The sequence below is a fragment of the Nematolebias whitei genome, chromosome 4, assembly GCF_014905685.2.
Source record: "Nematolebias whitei isolate Nwh7 chromosome 4, NemWhi1, whole genome shotgun sequence".
NCBI lineage: Eukaryota > Metazoa > Chordata > Actinopteri > Cyprinodontiformes > Rivulidae > Nematolebias > Nematolebias whitei.
The window spans coordinates 35,549,726-35,562,544 of record NC_056501.1 but is presented as its reverse complement, the minus strand read 5'-3'; the positions used below and the strand labels follow the sequence as shown (position 1 = coordinate 35,562,544).

General features: G+C 44.9%; 1 long non-coding RNA gene across 1 annotated transcript; it reads left to right on the top strand.

Annotated features, from left to right (window-relative positions):
- The first annotated feature begins 2,408 nt into the window (after positions 1-2,408).
- Positions 2,409-4,331, top strand: LOC119408573. The gene is made up of 2 exons (XR_005186743.1): positions 2,409-2,819; positions 3,295-4,331. It is a non-coding gene; the product is annotated as an uncharacterized LOC119408573 (long non-coding RNA).
- The last annotated feature ends 8,488 nt before the right edge of the window (positions 4,332-12,819 follow it).

The following is a 12,819-nucleotide window of genomic DNA, read 5'->3' as shown; positions in this document are numbered from 1 at the left end:
GGACAAGGATAGCCCAAGTTGTTATCAACGCTCCGTTCAGAAGCCTGTATCACTGATGGTATGGGGTTGCATGAACGCTTGTGGCATGGGCAGCTTGCATGTCTGGAAAGGCACCATTAATGCAGAGAACTATGTTCAGGTTCTAGAACAACATATGCTCCCATCTAGACGTCATCTCTTTCAGGGAAGACCCTGCATTTTTCAACAAGATAATGCCAGACCACATTCTGCAGCAATCACAACATCATGGCTACGTAGGAGAAGGATCCGGGTACTGAAATGGCCAGCCTGCAGTCCAGATCTTTCACCTATAGAGAACATTTGGCGCATCATAAAGAGGAAGGTGCGACAAAGAAGGCCCAAGACGATTGAACAGTTAGAGGCCTGTATTAGACAGGAATGGGAGAGCATTCCTATTTCTAAACTCGAGAAACTGGTCTCCTCTGTCCCCAGACGTCTGTAGAGTGTTGTAAGAGGAAGGGGGATGCCACACAGTGGTAAAAATGGACTTGTCCCAACTTGTTTGGGATTTGTTGACGCCATGATATTTGGAAAAAAAAAGATTTTTCCCTTAAAATGATACATTCTCACACCAAGACTGATTATTGGAACACATCATCATTCATATCACAGTACAGAAGCAGAAAAATATGGAGTGAGTGCAAATAATACAAATTACCTTAATAATAACATCATTAAAATGGTGGCACTTATTCATGACTACAAAATTGGTTCTCTTTTGGAAAATGTGCCAGTCTTGGTCTAAAAACAGCACAGAAAAACTGTTTGACCCAAGGAAATTTTACAAAAAGGAACCCTACAGTTCTGCAAAGTTCATGCTCAATCATCCAGGTACCAAATCCAATAATTCTCAGTCAGGTGATCTGGACACTTTCTTTTTTATAGAGACGTTTCACCCTCTATCCGGAGAGCTTCATCAGTCTGAGGAGTTCCAGTAAACTGTTTCCCCACCAAGCAGTAAACTCTTTAAGTGGACCAACCAGTTTGCTGGAGCTAAGATGGTTTCTGGGGGCCGTCCTGTCCCTCGTTAACTCCTCCCAGGCAGGTAGACACAGCCAAAGTGGTTCAAGGCAACAAATTTCATGCTCAGTCATCCTGGTACCAAATCCAATAATTTTCAGTTGGGTCATCTGGACAGTTTCTTTCAGAGGAGTTCCAGTAAACTGTTTCCCCACCAAACAGTAAACTCCTTAAGTCTCCTGTGACTGATGAAGCCCTCCGGATAGAGGGTGAAATGTCTCTATAAAAAGAAACTGTCCAGATGACCCGACTGAGAATTATTGTAACCCTACAGTTCCCACTGTCTGCTCCACGAGTTACTGAGCTGTAACAAAAGGTCACTGAGCACCTGTCCATTCAAACAATTGAAAATAAGTGTAAGGTTAGTGTTGGATTTCATATTTTTATATCTTTTTATATTTCCTATCAAGCATTCAAATGTCATGTTATACAAAGTGTGTGTGTGTCTTTCTTCCAGGGTTGCACTATATTTATAGAAGATGTTTGCTAATTCTAACTAGTTGACCTTTAAATATAATCTCATATTAGCTAAGGATAATTTTACAAATTCACATTTGATATATTACAAGCAATCAAATCATGCCAGATAGCAGACTGATTAACATAAATAAAGCTAGAACACATTTCTTTAATTTAGACAATATAGTTTGACTAAATAAGATCCCTCAGGATCTCTCTTAATAATAACCATTAACATTTAATCATTGTTGAATACAGGGTCGGTTTAGCTGAGAGGACACAGGGTTAATTGTCACAGTAAGCTACAAAAGCAAAAGTATAAAAAGGATCAAGTAAGAACACGCAAACATGAGTTAGATAACAATTAATAGTTATTAATTATTCCTAGAATATTCCTAGAAATAAACAACTTTAACTCAAATCATTTGGTATCACTAAGGTATAATCACGTTAAACAAACAGCTAAAACGAACGATTTCAGTGAGGCAGAACTTCTTATCTGAAATGTAGATATTAACGTCCTTGAGGGGGCGGGCTAGAGTCGTAACCCTAGCAACAGAAGCTAAGGCCCTGTACACACGTAGCCTGGTGTTTGAAAAAACGAATATCCGCGCAAAAAAATATCGCCGTACATACATGTTCGGATAGAGAAAATGATCGTCTACATGAACCCGGTGATGTTCACCACAGAGCGTTGTAAAGAATATGCCCAACCCATAGGAGGCAGTGTAGTGCAAAGGTGAAACGTATATCAGCCAATCACAACCCTTCAAAGCAACCACAACTTCCTGTTAGTATTGAATCATGGCGCCTGGAGGTTCGTTTGTGTGGACAGACCGCGAGTTGAACTACTATTAAATACCGTGTTGGAGTACAAAGTTAATAAAACTCAGTAAAATGTCGACTGGGAATCCTGTCAGAACAAGTATGTTGATATTTTAGCGCTTTTTTTAGAGCATTACCCAACGGAGTCCTCCGACGAGTTTCCCCATTCACATGCCGACATCACGCGCGGGAATTTAACAACAAAAATGAAAGCAGTCCGAGGTAAATATCGCCATGCTGTTGATACAGGACGCAGGAGTGGACACGGTCGAGTGGTTCTTCTGTACTTCGAACTGTGCGAACAAATCTGGGGTGGCTCTCCAGCTAGTACTACCATATCCTCCGGTATTGAAACAGCTGACCTGGATCATTCTCGGACCCTACCCTCACCATCCACATCTTCTTCCTCCACTACCATGGATGTAGCAGACACAGGGTCTGATAATGAAAGCAGTGTGGGTCCTACTTCAAAGGAGAGGAGAGACCTGCTTGATGTACGTATATTTTTCTGTCCATTCCTCATAAATAAAAGTACTTTTGCTGTAAATGTTCATCTGTTGGATGTACTATAATTCACGGAACAGGTTTGTTGAATTGTGTTGCTATTAAAAATACAGTTAAGGCAATATGTGTGTTAAAAATGATGCAAGAGTTGAGGTGTGTAGTGGAGGCTGGAATGTGATGTTTTTTATATTTTACTGTGTACGGGTTGCTGATTTATTTTTATTATTATTGCAAAAAAGAAATGACACCATCATGCTCTTACTCATCTCATATTATGTTAGGCCTACATATTCATTAGTTTGATGGGGTGGTGGATACAAAATACACTTTAAGACATATAGCAAACATTGGATACGCTGTTATTACATATTGTTATGTAGAAGTGATGTGAAAAGTACAACATCAACATGATCCAGGTTTACTTTTTTATGTTTAATTGTGATGATTTTCATTTCTCTTTTGAAGGCAAAACTAAAAGGACACAGACACGACCGTCTGAGGAGAAAGCTGCCTGCTGAGACCCAGTGGCTGAATGCTCTTGAGGAAGACCAGCGTGTGAAAAAGAGACTGGTGGAAATCATTGAGACATCAGAACAAAAAGCATCCGAAAACTATTCAAAAATGTCCAATACACTGGAAAGACTTACCACATCGATTGTTGATGGGTTTTCTCTTCTGAAACAGGTCATTCATACACCTGCACAACCACCACACTACATGCCATATGAGCCAAGAGGTCCGATGTATTCGCACACAATGGCCCACCATTCTGTCCACCAAAACTCAGCAAATTACCCATACCCAAACAACTCCACTTCTGACAGAACACGTCAAAACACAAGACCAGGAAACACTATGAACACTGAAGCTGTGTTCCACACACCTGCTGAAGCCACTGACCAATTTTCATTCAGTCAGGCCCTTTTTAGTGACCAGTAGAGTACTGTTTTATACATCGAAGCAAGTCTGGTACAGTTAAGTATATACAAGTTCCACTTTTGCACAAGGTTGCACACATGTCAGGTTGTTAATCACAGTGTTATTTACTCTGACAGTGTGTTTTTTTTTCTGTTTGCTATCTTTTTATACATACTGTGAAAAGCTTAAAATGTAGCAATTGCACAATACTTTAACTATTTACATTTTTGTTACGTGAATCTTTATAAGAGTGGTGATCTAGTCCAGTCCTTGGGAGCTACTGCTACTTAGATGTATTTATTTCTCCAAAACACCACTATCAAATACATACTGATGATTGAAATCAGCTATTTCATACTGGTTTGTTGAAGAAAATGCAGCTGAAATGTACCTGTGGTAGCTCCCAAGTTATGGACTTGGGCATCACTGATTTAAAAGTGTACAGTAACTGTGCTGCTTTTCTCCCATGTTTAAAAAGCTTTATCTGTTGTAGATCTGTTATAATCTGATCTGTTCATAAATGAAACACAAAATAAGAACATGTTAAGTGTGTTCGTTTGAATAAATTGACAAACATTTTAAAAGCAAGTTTCTTTATGTGAATTTTTGTGAATATGACATTTATCAGTTACAAATACAGTCATGTTCATCAGAAAGTATTGGCAGCACTATTTAATACACTACAGGTCCAATTTTAAGAGAGAAAAGTAAAATCATTTCACTTAAAAGTCTGTCTAATGAGCTACAAACTGTTATATAATGTATCTAAATCCTGGGTGGTAGCTTTTCATGCATTAAGAGAATGAAATGCAATAACATTGCACAAAACAATTTAAAAATTCTCTAACATACATGGTGCTAACTATAACATTTTTTTATGAAAAAACAACGCAGTCTGCTAAATAGTTCACAGGTTTTTGTGTTTATGGATCCAGACACTGAGTGAGGACTCTCCTGACCCGCTTTCCTTCTGCTGCCAAGCTGTCTCCTCTGACCACTGGCTGTGTGTCCGGTTGATTGTTCCTGTCATGTTGAATAGCTTCAGTTATTCTGTTTTCATCCACAGTGTCTTTTGATGCCTCACAAAAATTGTGCAACACAAAACATGCATATATAACAAATGGAAGATCATTCATATTGATGTCCATGGCTCTCCTCAGGGCTCCAAATCGGGCTTTTAGTCTTCCAAACGCACATTCAATCACCATTCTAGCTCGGCACAACGAAAGTCCAAAGTACTGCTCCTGAACATTGCTTCCTCCGTTAGCATATTCTTTCATCAGGTAAGGTAGAAGTGGGTATGCAGGGTCACCCAGTATGTAAATGGGTATAGCGTCTTCGTTCTCCACAATTTGTCTTGGACAGGGGGGAATCTTCATGTTTTTCAGATTTGTGTTTATTGTGGAGTTAGCAAAAACTCTGGCATCATGCACACTCCCTGGCCATTTCACAACTACATCAATAAAGCTGTACTTGTAATCACAGGTGGCTTGTATGTTAAGAGAAAACCTCCCCTTCCTATTTAGGTACTCTGTAGAATTAGCTGATGGCTGCTTTATCTCCACATGAGTCCCATCCACAGCTCCAAGGCACTGAGGGAGACCATAAGCCTGCTCAAATCCCTCAACAAGTGCACGCACAGCAGTCTCTGTTGTTGGCATTTTTATGTAAGATGGTCCCAAGTACACAGTTATAGCCTTACACACCTCTCTAATTATGTTTGAGACTACCTGTCTTGATAAGCCAAATGCATTGGCCGTTTTACGCAGTCTTCCCTCGTCAGCCAAATAATATAGCGTGCATGCAACTTTTTTGACCACACAGACTGGAGATCGCATTACAGTACTCTTCCCTTGAATGTAAGGAAGGAGTAACTCCGAGAGCGACAGTAATGACGACCGTGACATTCTGAAGTTCTCACGCCATTCCTGTGGGAGAACAATTTCCTTCTCAAAGTTTTCCCACCAGCCAGCAGTGCGTCCAGGTCTGATCCAAAACCGGCGACGGCGACGCTGAATGGCGGTATTGTGCCTCCGTATCGGTAGGGATAGTTGCTGTAAAAGAGCTGAACGCCAAGCGCTTTTTCTCCTTTGTAATTCCATCTGTTGGAGCAGTTGTGCTTGTAAAAACAAGCAAGCAAAAATTGCCTGAACCAGCGTTACAATTAGTACTTCCCTAAACGCAGTCATTTTCCCTCCGAATGAATGGGCAAACAAAAACAATTGTCGCACATGTGACGTCAGCGCCGCGCTGCACCATCTGTCGCAGACATAATGCGCATATCTCCGGTTCCGAAAGTCCACACGCAAACCCGAAAGAGGAGATTTCTCAAATCTCCACTTTGGTCGGAGTTTTTGTTATTATTCGTTTATAGTTACATCAACCGGAGTTCACGTGTGGATGAAAGGCCACACCGCATGATAAACTATTCGGTTTTCCTGATATCCGGCTACGTGTGTACAGGGCCTAAATCAATCAGAAAGCTAGCCTTCTCAAACTGTGATAAAAGGCCGGAAATAACACACGCCCAGCGAGCATTTCCGGGAGGCGCACACCGAGATGGTTCGTTCTTTAATGCTCCAAAATATATGCATATATTTTAATAATGTAATTGTTTGTCTCTGAATATCTGTAACCCATGTTTTGTCAAATAAATCTTTTATACCGAGGGCGACGTCTCAGCTGTTTTGAACACGATGTGGTAGCCAGCCACGACATTAGAGAATTTGACAAATGTGCTGGTGAAGATTCTCAGTCATCCAGGACATGATGAATTCAAAAAGCGTTCAATACAAAAACAACTGGACTTTATTTGTAACAGAAGACGTTTCGCTCCTCATCCGAGGAGCTTTCTCAATTCAAAGAGCAGAGAGTGAGAGATTCAGGTTATAAGGCTGAGTGAGATAAGACACACACACACATAGATTGGCAATTCACACCTAAACACCTTAACAGTAAGAGTCTTTTGTTCCTCTAATTCACAGACGAGGCCCCTCTGTTTCCATCAGGTGTGAAAACCGGCTGGGAATCTGTTTTAAAGTTGCATTATAGGTTTTTGAAAGTGGAAATCTGAGGCCTCCTCCTCTGTTAAGAGACGACTTTTCTCTTTTTACATAAATTGCTTCCTTCACCCCCCTCTCAAACCATCTGTGTTCTCGGTCCAAAATGTGCACATTTTGGTCCTCAAAAGAGTGTCCCTTATCTGTGAGGTGGAGGTGAACAGCTGAGTCTTGTCCTGTGGAGCTGGCTCTCCTGTGTTGAGCCATGCGTCTGTGAAGAGGCTGTTTAGTTTCTCCCATGTAGAGGTCTGGACAGTCCTCGCTGCACTGGACCGCATACACTACACCACTCTGTTTGTGTATGGGTGTTTTGTCTTTAGGGTGGACCAGCCTCTGTCTGAGAGTCCTGCTGGGTTTGAAATGTACTGGGATCTTGTGTTTGTTGAAGATCCTTCTGAATTTCTCTGATACTCCAGCAACATTTTTGGGGAGTGGTGGCGCAGAGGTTAGAGAGGTGGGCCTGTGATCCGAAGATCACCGGTTCACTCCCCGGCCCCGACAACATCAAAATTGTTGGTGGGGTAGGTGAAACACACACTTGACCCCACCCTCATTCGCCCCACTCTGGGCCCATGAGCAAGGCCCTTAACCCCCACCATGTGCACCATGTGCTCCCTAAACAGGTCTCTCTTGAAAATGAGTTCTCGTGGCTCAATGAGACTAACCTGGATAAATAAAGGCTAAATTAAAAAAACAAACAAAAAAAAACCATAAGGGATGACAATGTTTTTACGTCTGCTGTTCTCCTTTTTCAGTTCATTGGTGTGTTTTGTAGATTTCCTCACTGACTTGACAAAAGCCCAGTTAGGATATCCACATGTTTGGAGAGCTTCTTGAATGTGTTTCTGTTCCTTTTCCTTACCTTCTGTCTTCGTGGGGACGCGTTCGGCCCAATGTTGTAAAGTTCTGATGACAGAGAATTTGTGTTCCAGTGGATGGTGGGAGTCAAACAGAAGATACTGGTCTGTGTGGGTTGGTTTTCTGTAAACTTCAATGTTGAGGCTGTCCTCTCTCTCCATCTGAACCAAACTGTCCAAAAAAGGCAGTTTGTTGTCATTTGCATCTTCTCTGGTGAACTTGATGTTGTTATCAACTGAGTTAATGTGTCTGGTGAACGCTTCTATTTCCTTAGCTTGGATTTTGACCCAAGTGTCATCCACATAACGGAACCAATGGTTTGGCGTTGTTCCCTCATAGGAGTTTAGGGCTCTCTGTTCCACTTCCTCCATGTAGAGATTGGCAACAATGGGTGACACTGGAGATCCCATGGCACAGCCATGCTTCTGTCTGTAAAAACTGTCATTGAACTTGAAATAAGTGGTGGACAGGCAGAGATCCAACAGGGTGCAGATCTGGTCTGGGGTGAAGTTGGTCCTGTTGGTTAAGTCCTTGTCTTGTAGAAGTTGTTTTCTGACGGTTTCTACTGCTTCAGAGATGGGTATGCATGTGAAAAGAGAAGTCACATCATACGATACAAGGGTTTCTCCTGGGGTTAGTTTCAAGTGTTGAACTTTGTTAGCAAAATCAATGGAGTTCTTTATGTGATGAGGTGTGTTTCCAACAAGAGGAGCTAAAATACCAGCCAGATGTTTAGCAATATTGTATGTCACTGAGTTCATGCTGCTGACGATGGGTCTGAGTGGTGTTCCTTCTTTATGTATTTTTGGAAGTCCATAAAGACAGGGAGTGGCTTCCCCTGGGTACAATCTATAATACAAAGATCGATTGATTGTTTTCTCCTTTTCAAGTTTTTGCAGGTAATCTGTGACTTTCTTTTTGTAGGCACTGGTTGGGTCCCTCTTCAGGGTCTCGTAGGTGTTGCTGTCGCTCAGAAGTGTGGTTATTTTTTCCCGGTAATCAGAAGTGTTGAGGACTACTGTGCATCTTCCTTTATCAGCTGGTAAAATGGTGATGTTTTGGTCCTGGCTGAGTGATGTTACAGCTTTTCTTTCCTGTGGTGTGAGGTTTGAAGGAGGCGGTTTGGCACTGGAGAGGGTTGCTGATATTTTCATTCTGAGTTGTTCTGCCTCTCCTTCCGTCAAGTTGTTGTTCCTAATCGCGGATTCAGTGGCCGTGATTAGTTCCACAACAGGTATTTCTTGTGGGGAGATGGCAAAGTTTAGTCCTTTTGTCAGCACATCTTTCTCAGGTTGTGTCAATGTCCTGTTAGACAAATTTCTAACCCACTGGTCCTGAAAATTAGTGTTGGCGACAAACTCCTGATCTTGACTGATGGTTTGTGATGAGAAAACAGCTCTCTGTTGTAATTTTAGAAACTTACTTTTTTGGCGTTCCTTGCTCTTTTGATGCTGTGAAAGCTGGGCTTTTTCAACGAAACAAGAAACTTCTTCCAACAGAGGAAGTGGTAGCAGAGTAGACAGCTTCTGGAGGGTCTGATCCATTTTGAGTGAGAGCTTCAATGGTGAAGTGTATCTGTCTTATTCTCTCACTGAGCAGCTTGTTTTGAACTTTCAGGAGTATTTCTTCTGCTCTGTGTCCTTTGATCGTGGAGTTGAGTTTCAAATTTAGAATTTGACAAAGTTTTCAAAATGTATCATGTTGTTTCTTAAGAACATAACAGTGATAGAATCTGGTGTTATCTGTCCAAGATCTTAACTGTTCATTCTTGTGGGGATTCAAGATGGCGATGATGAGATAAGTTGTGTTTTTGGCTGGGCTCCTGTCCGCACTGATTAAAACTTCCTTTATAAGAATATTCTCACTGTCTCCATGTTGGATTCTTCTGAGATCAGCATTGTCGCAGGATTGAATAGAGAGAGGAGCAACATGACTGCCATATTTAAGAAATTGAAGGCTGCGGGCTCTGTGGCTGCTGGGCTCAACACAGCCTTGGACATGGTGCTTCTGGAACAGGTGAATCAGCTCCGCCCTCGCCGAGCTCTACAGAGACCAACGACTCGGCCCTGAAGTCAGACATTCTGGCTTCAATATAAAGTGAAGTCTCAGTGATAATTAGGATAAAGATGAAGATTACCCTGGAGAGGATTTTAACTTTATTAGGGTGAGCTCCAAGTGGTGAGGGCGGAGGTTGTTAACAGCATCGCGGCTCTCAGAGCAGAAACTGACCAGGTGAGACTGAGAGTGAAGAAAGCTGAAGACGAGCTCATTAACTGGTCAGATGAAGTGGAAGTTATGCACAATACCATGACAGAACTGAGGAACAAGGTGGATGGGCTGAAGAGGAGGTTTGAGACCGTGGAGGGGCATATGAGAAGAAGCAATCCTATACTTCAAGATCATATACTCCCCCCCACCCCCCCACAGTTCATAAGAATACTCCCGAATTGACTGCTTCTTCCTTGATAAACGAATGCTGCCTTTAGTGAAAGAATGTGACTATGGGGACATGGTCATTTCAGATTCAGATCATGGTCCACTTATTATGAAACTGCTCATCCCAGTCACAAAATCTGTATATCGTCCTGAGATATTCAACCCCTTACTCTTATCCGAGGAACACTATATCAAATTTCTTACATCTGAAATTGAATTCTTTCTTGAAGTTAACTGGACACCAGGGATGCCACTCTGTACTGTCTGGGAGGCATTAAAGGCCTACCCAAAGGGTCAAACAATTTCTTGTTGTGCAAACATAAAAATATATATAGATTTATTATTATTATTTTTTCTTTCACAAACACCTCCTTTCTCCGTGTGACACTAGGGGTCGGGGATGGGGGGGGCGCATTGTTGGGGTCTGGGCTGTGGGTGGGCTTTGGGCCTTGGGGCAGTTGGTGATGGGGCCGGTGCTTCGGTTCCCCCTGGGCTGTTCCGATTCTTTTAATCTAGGTTCCTGGTTGCGATGGCCGGCACTTTGACCGGGGTGACTGCCGGCTTTCGGCGGGGGGTCGGCTATGGTAGTGTACGTTGTAAGGATGGTACCATTTGGTGGCTCGGTTTGTGTCTGTGTTTCCCTAGTGTTTTCTCTTTAGTTTAATTGGTGCCATCCTTGTCTCGTCACAGCTGTTTGTAATCACGTCTCGTCTTGTCCTTGTATATAAGCTGTCTGTTCAGTCTTGTTTTTTGTCGCGTCATCTTCGTTGGGTCCCTGTGTCTTCTGAGTCTTCTGAGTTTCCTGAATCCCTCTGAGCTTCCCGTGCCTTCATCCCGTTTTGTAAGTTATGCTGCCTTGTCAGCCTGTTATTTTTATATTTTATTATTATCATTAAATTTATTTTTTTTGTACTTCTGCCGATTTGAGTCCCTGTCCACACTACTGGGTTCGCCCTGACCAGAAAACCCTGACATTACGACGCGACCATTCCAGAACCCAGCGGCAGGGTTCTCTCTCGGAAACTTACCTTTTTTTCTTTTTCTTCTCCGAGCCTTCCTGAGATGAGCAAGCCCACAATCCGGTGCGGCGGGTTCTGCACCAGGCCCGTCCTCCCACAAGGACATTATGACCAGGAGGTAGAAATCCTGTCCTCACCACTCCTGGTCCTCGAGGAGAACAGGTCTCGGCACCGGGGAAGCCACCAGACCCCTGTTTCTGAGTCCGCCTCGCCCGGCTATTCGGGGTGGACGTCGGGGGAGGACGAAGAAGTGGAGGACGAATTCTGTTTTGTTCCTGTCCCCCGACTCTCCCGCCGTCGCCGGGGAGGTAGAAAGCGGTCCCGGGGGCAGTCCGCGGCGACCGGCCCGGTCTCGTCGGCTGAGCAGAATCTTAGAGTTGGTTCTGGTGTTTCTGTGGGACCTGGATCCACCGCCTCACCTCTCAGGTTTCCGGTGGGGGCGAGATCTGACGTCCCGCGGGAGCTCCGGTCCACTCCTGTTCGGTTCGGCGAGTCCGGTCCACTTGACGTCACAGGGGCGGATTCCGTGGCCTCACCTTCCAGGTTCCTGGTGGGGGCGGAGTCCGGCCTCTCACCGTCACACCGTGCCGCGGCTGTCCAACCCAGTCTGACCGAACCTCCTGAGCAGACTCCCGGTGACTCTGTGGGGGCGTGTTCCGCCGCCCCACCTCCCGGGTTTCCGATGGGGGCGACACCTGGCACCACGCCCTTACATGGAGACATTTGCCCATCAGTCGCATATTCACCCCATGAATTATCCCAAATAAACCACACTCTGCAAAGCCTCTTTTGTTCTGCTAAAAATAACCCGGACTGTCTAGATACTGTGCTCACCCTTGCCGAAAAGTTTTTATTATCCCAACCCGGTTTAATCCAGCGTCCTGAATATGAGCAGCTTCTTGCTGGACTCAGAACTTTGAAAATTGAACATGATTCTGACTCAGCACCAGCATCAGAAGACCCTGCCTCTGTAGACCCACCGTCCATGCTGCACGCAGCCCCCGAGGTTGACCCATCTGCTGAGCTTCTCGCTCCTTCTTCGCCTGCTGAGGTCCTCGCTCCTGCTCCGCTCGCTGAGGTCCTTGCTCCTGCTCCGTTCGCTGAGGTCCTCGCTCCGTCCGCTGAGGTCTTCACTCCTTCCGAAGACTCAGCCGCCGAAGACTCCGCTGCCATTTCAGAGGTCTCAACGTCCACCGAGGGCCCCAGGTCCACCGACGTCGCTACGTCCACCGAGGGTCCCACGTCCGCCGATGTCGCTATGTCCACCGAGGGTCTCACGTCCACTGACGTCGCTACGTCCACCGAGGGTCCCAGGTCCGCCGATGTCGCTACGTCCACCGAGGGTCCCACGTCTGCCGAGGTCGCTACGTCCACCGAGGGTCCCACGTCCGCCGAGGGTCCCACATCCGCCGAGGGTCCCACGTCCGCCGAGGTCGCTACGTCCACCGAGGGTCCCAGGTCCGCCGACGTCGCTATGTCCAACGAGGGTCCCAGGTCCGCCGACGTCGCTACGTCCACCGAGGGTCCCACGTCCGCTGACATCGCTACGTCCACCGAGGGTCCCACGCCTCCAGAGGGTCCTACGCCCACCGAGGGCTCAGTTCCTGCCGCCGCCGCAGAAGAGTCAGTTCCTGCCGCCGCCGCAGAGGAGTCAGTTCCTGCCGCCGCCGCAGAGGAGTCAGTTCCTGCTGCCGCCGCAG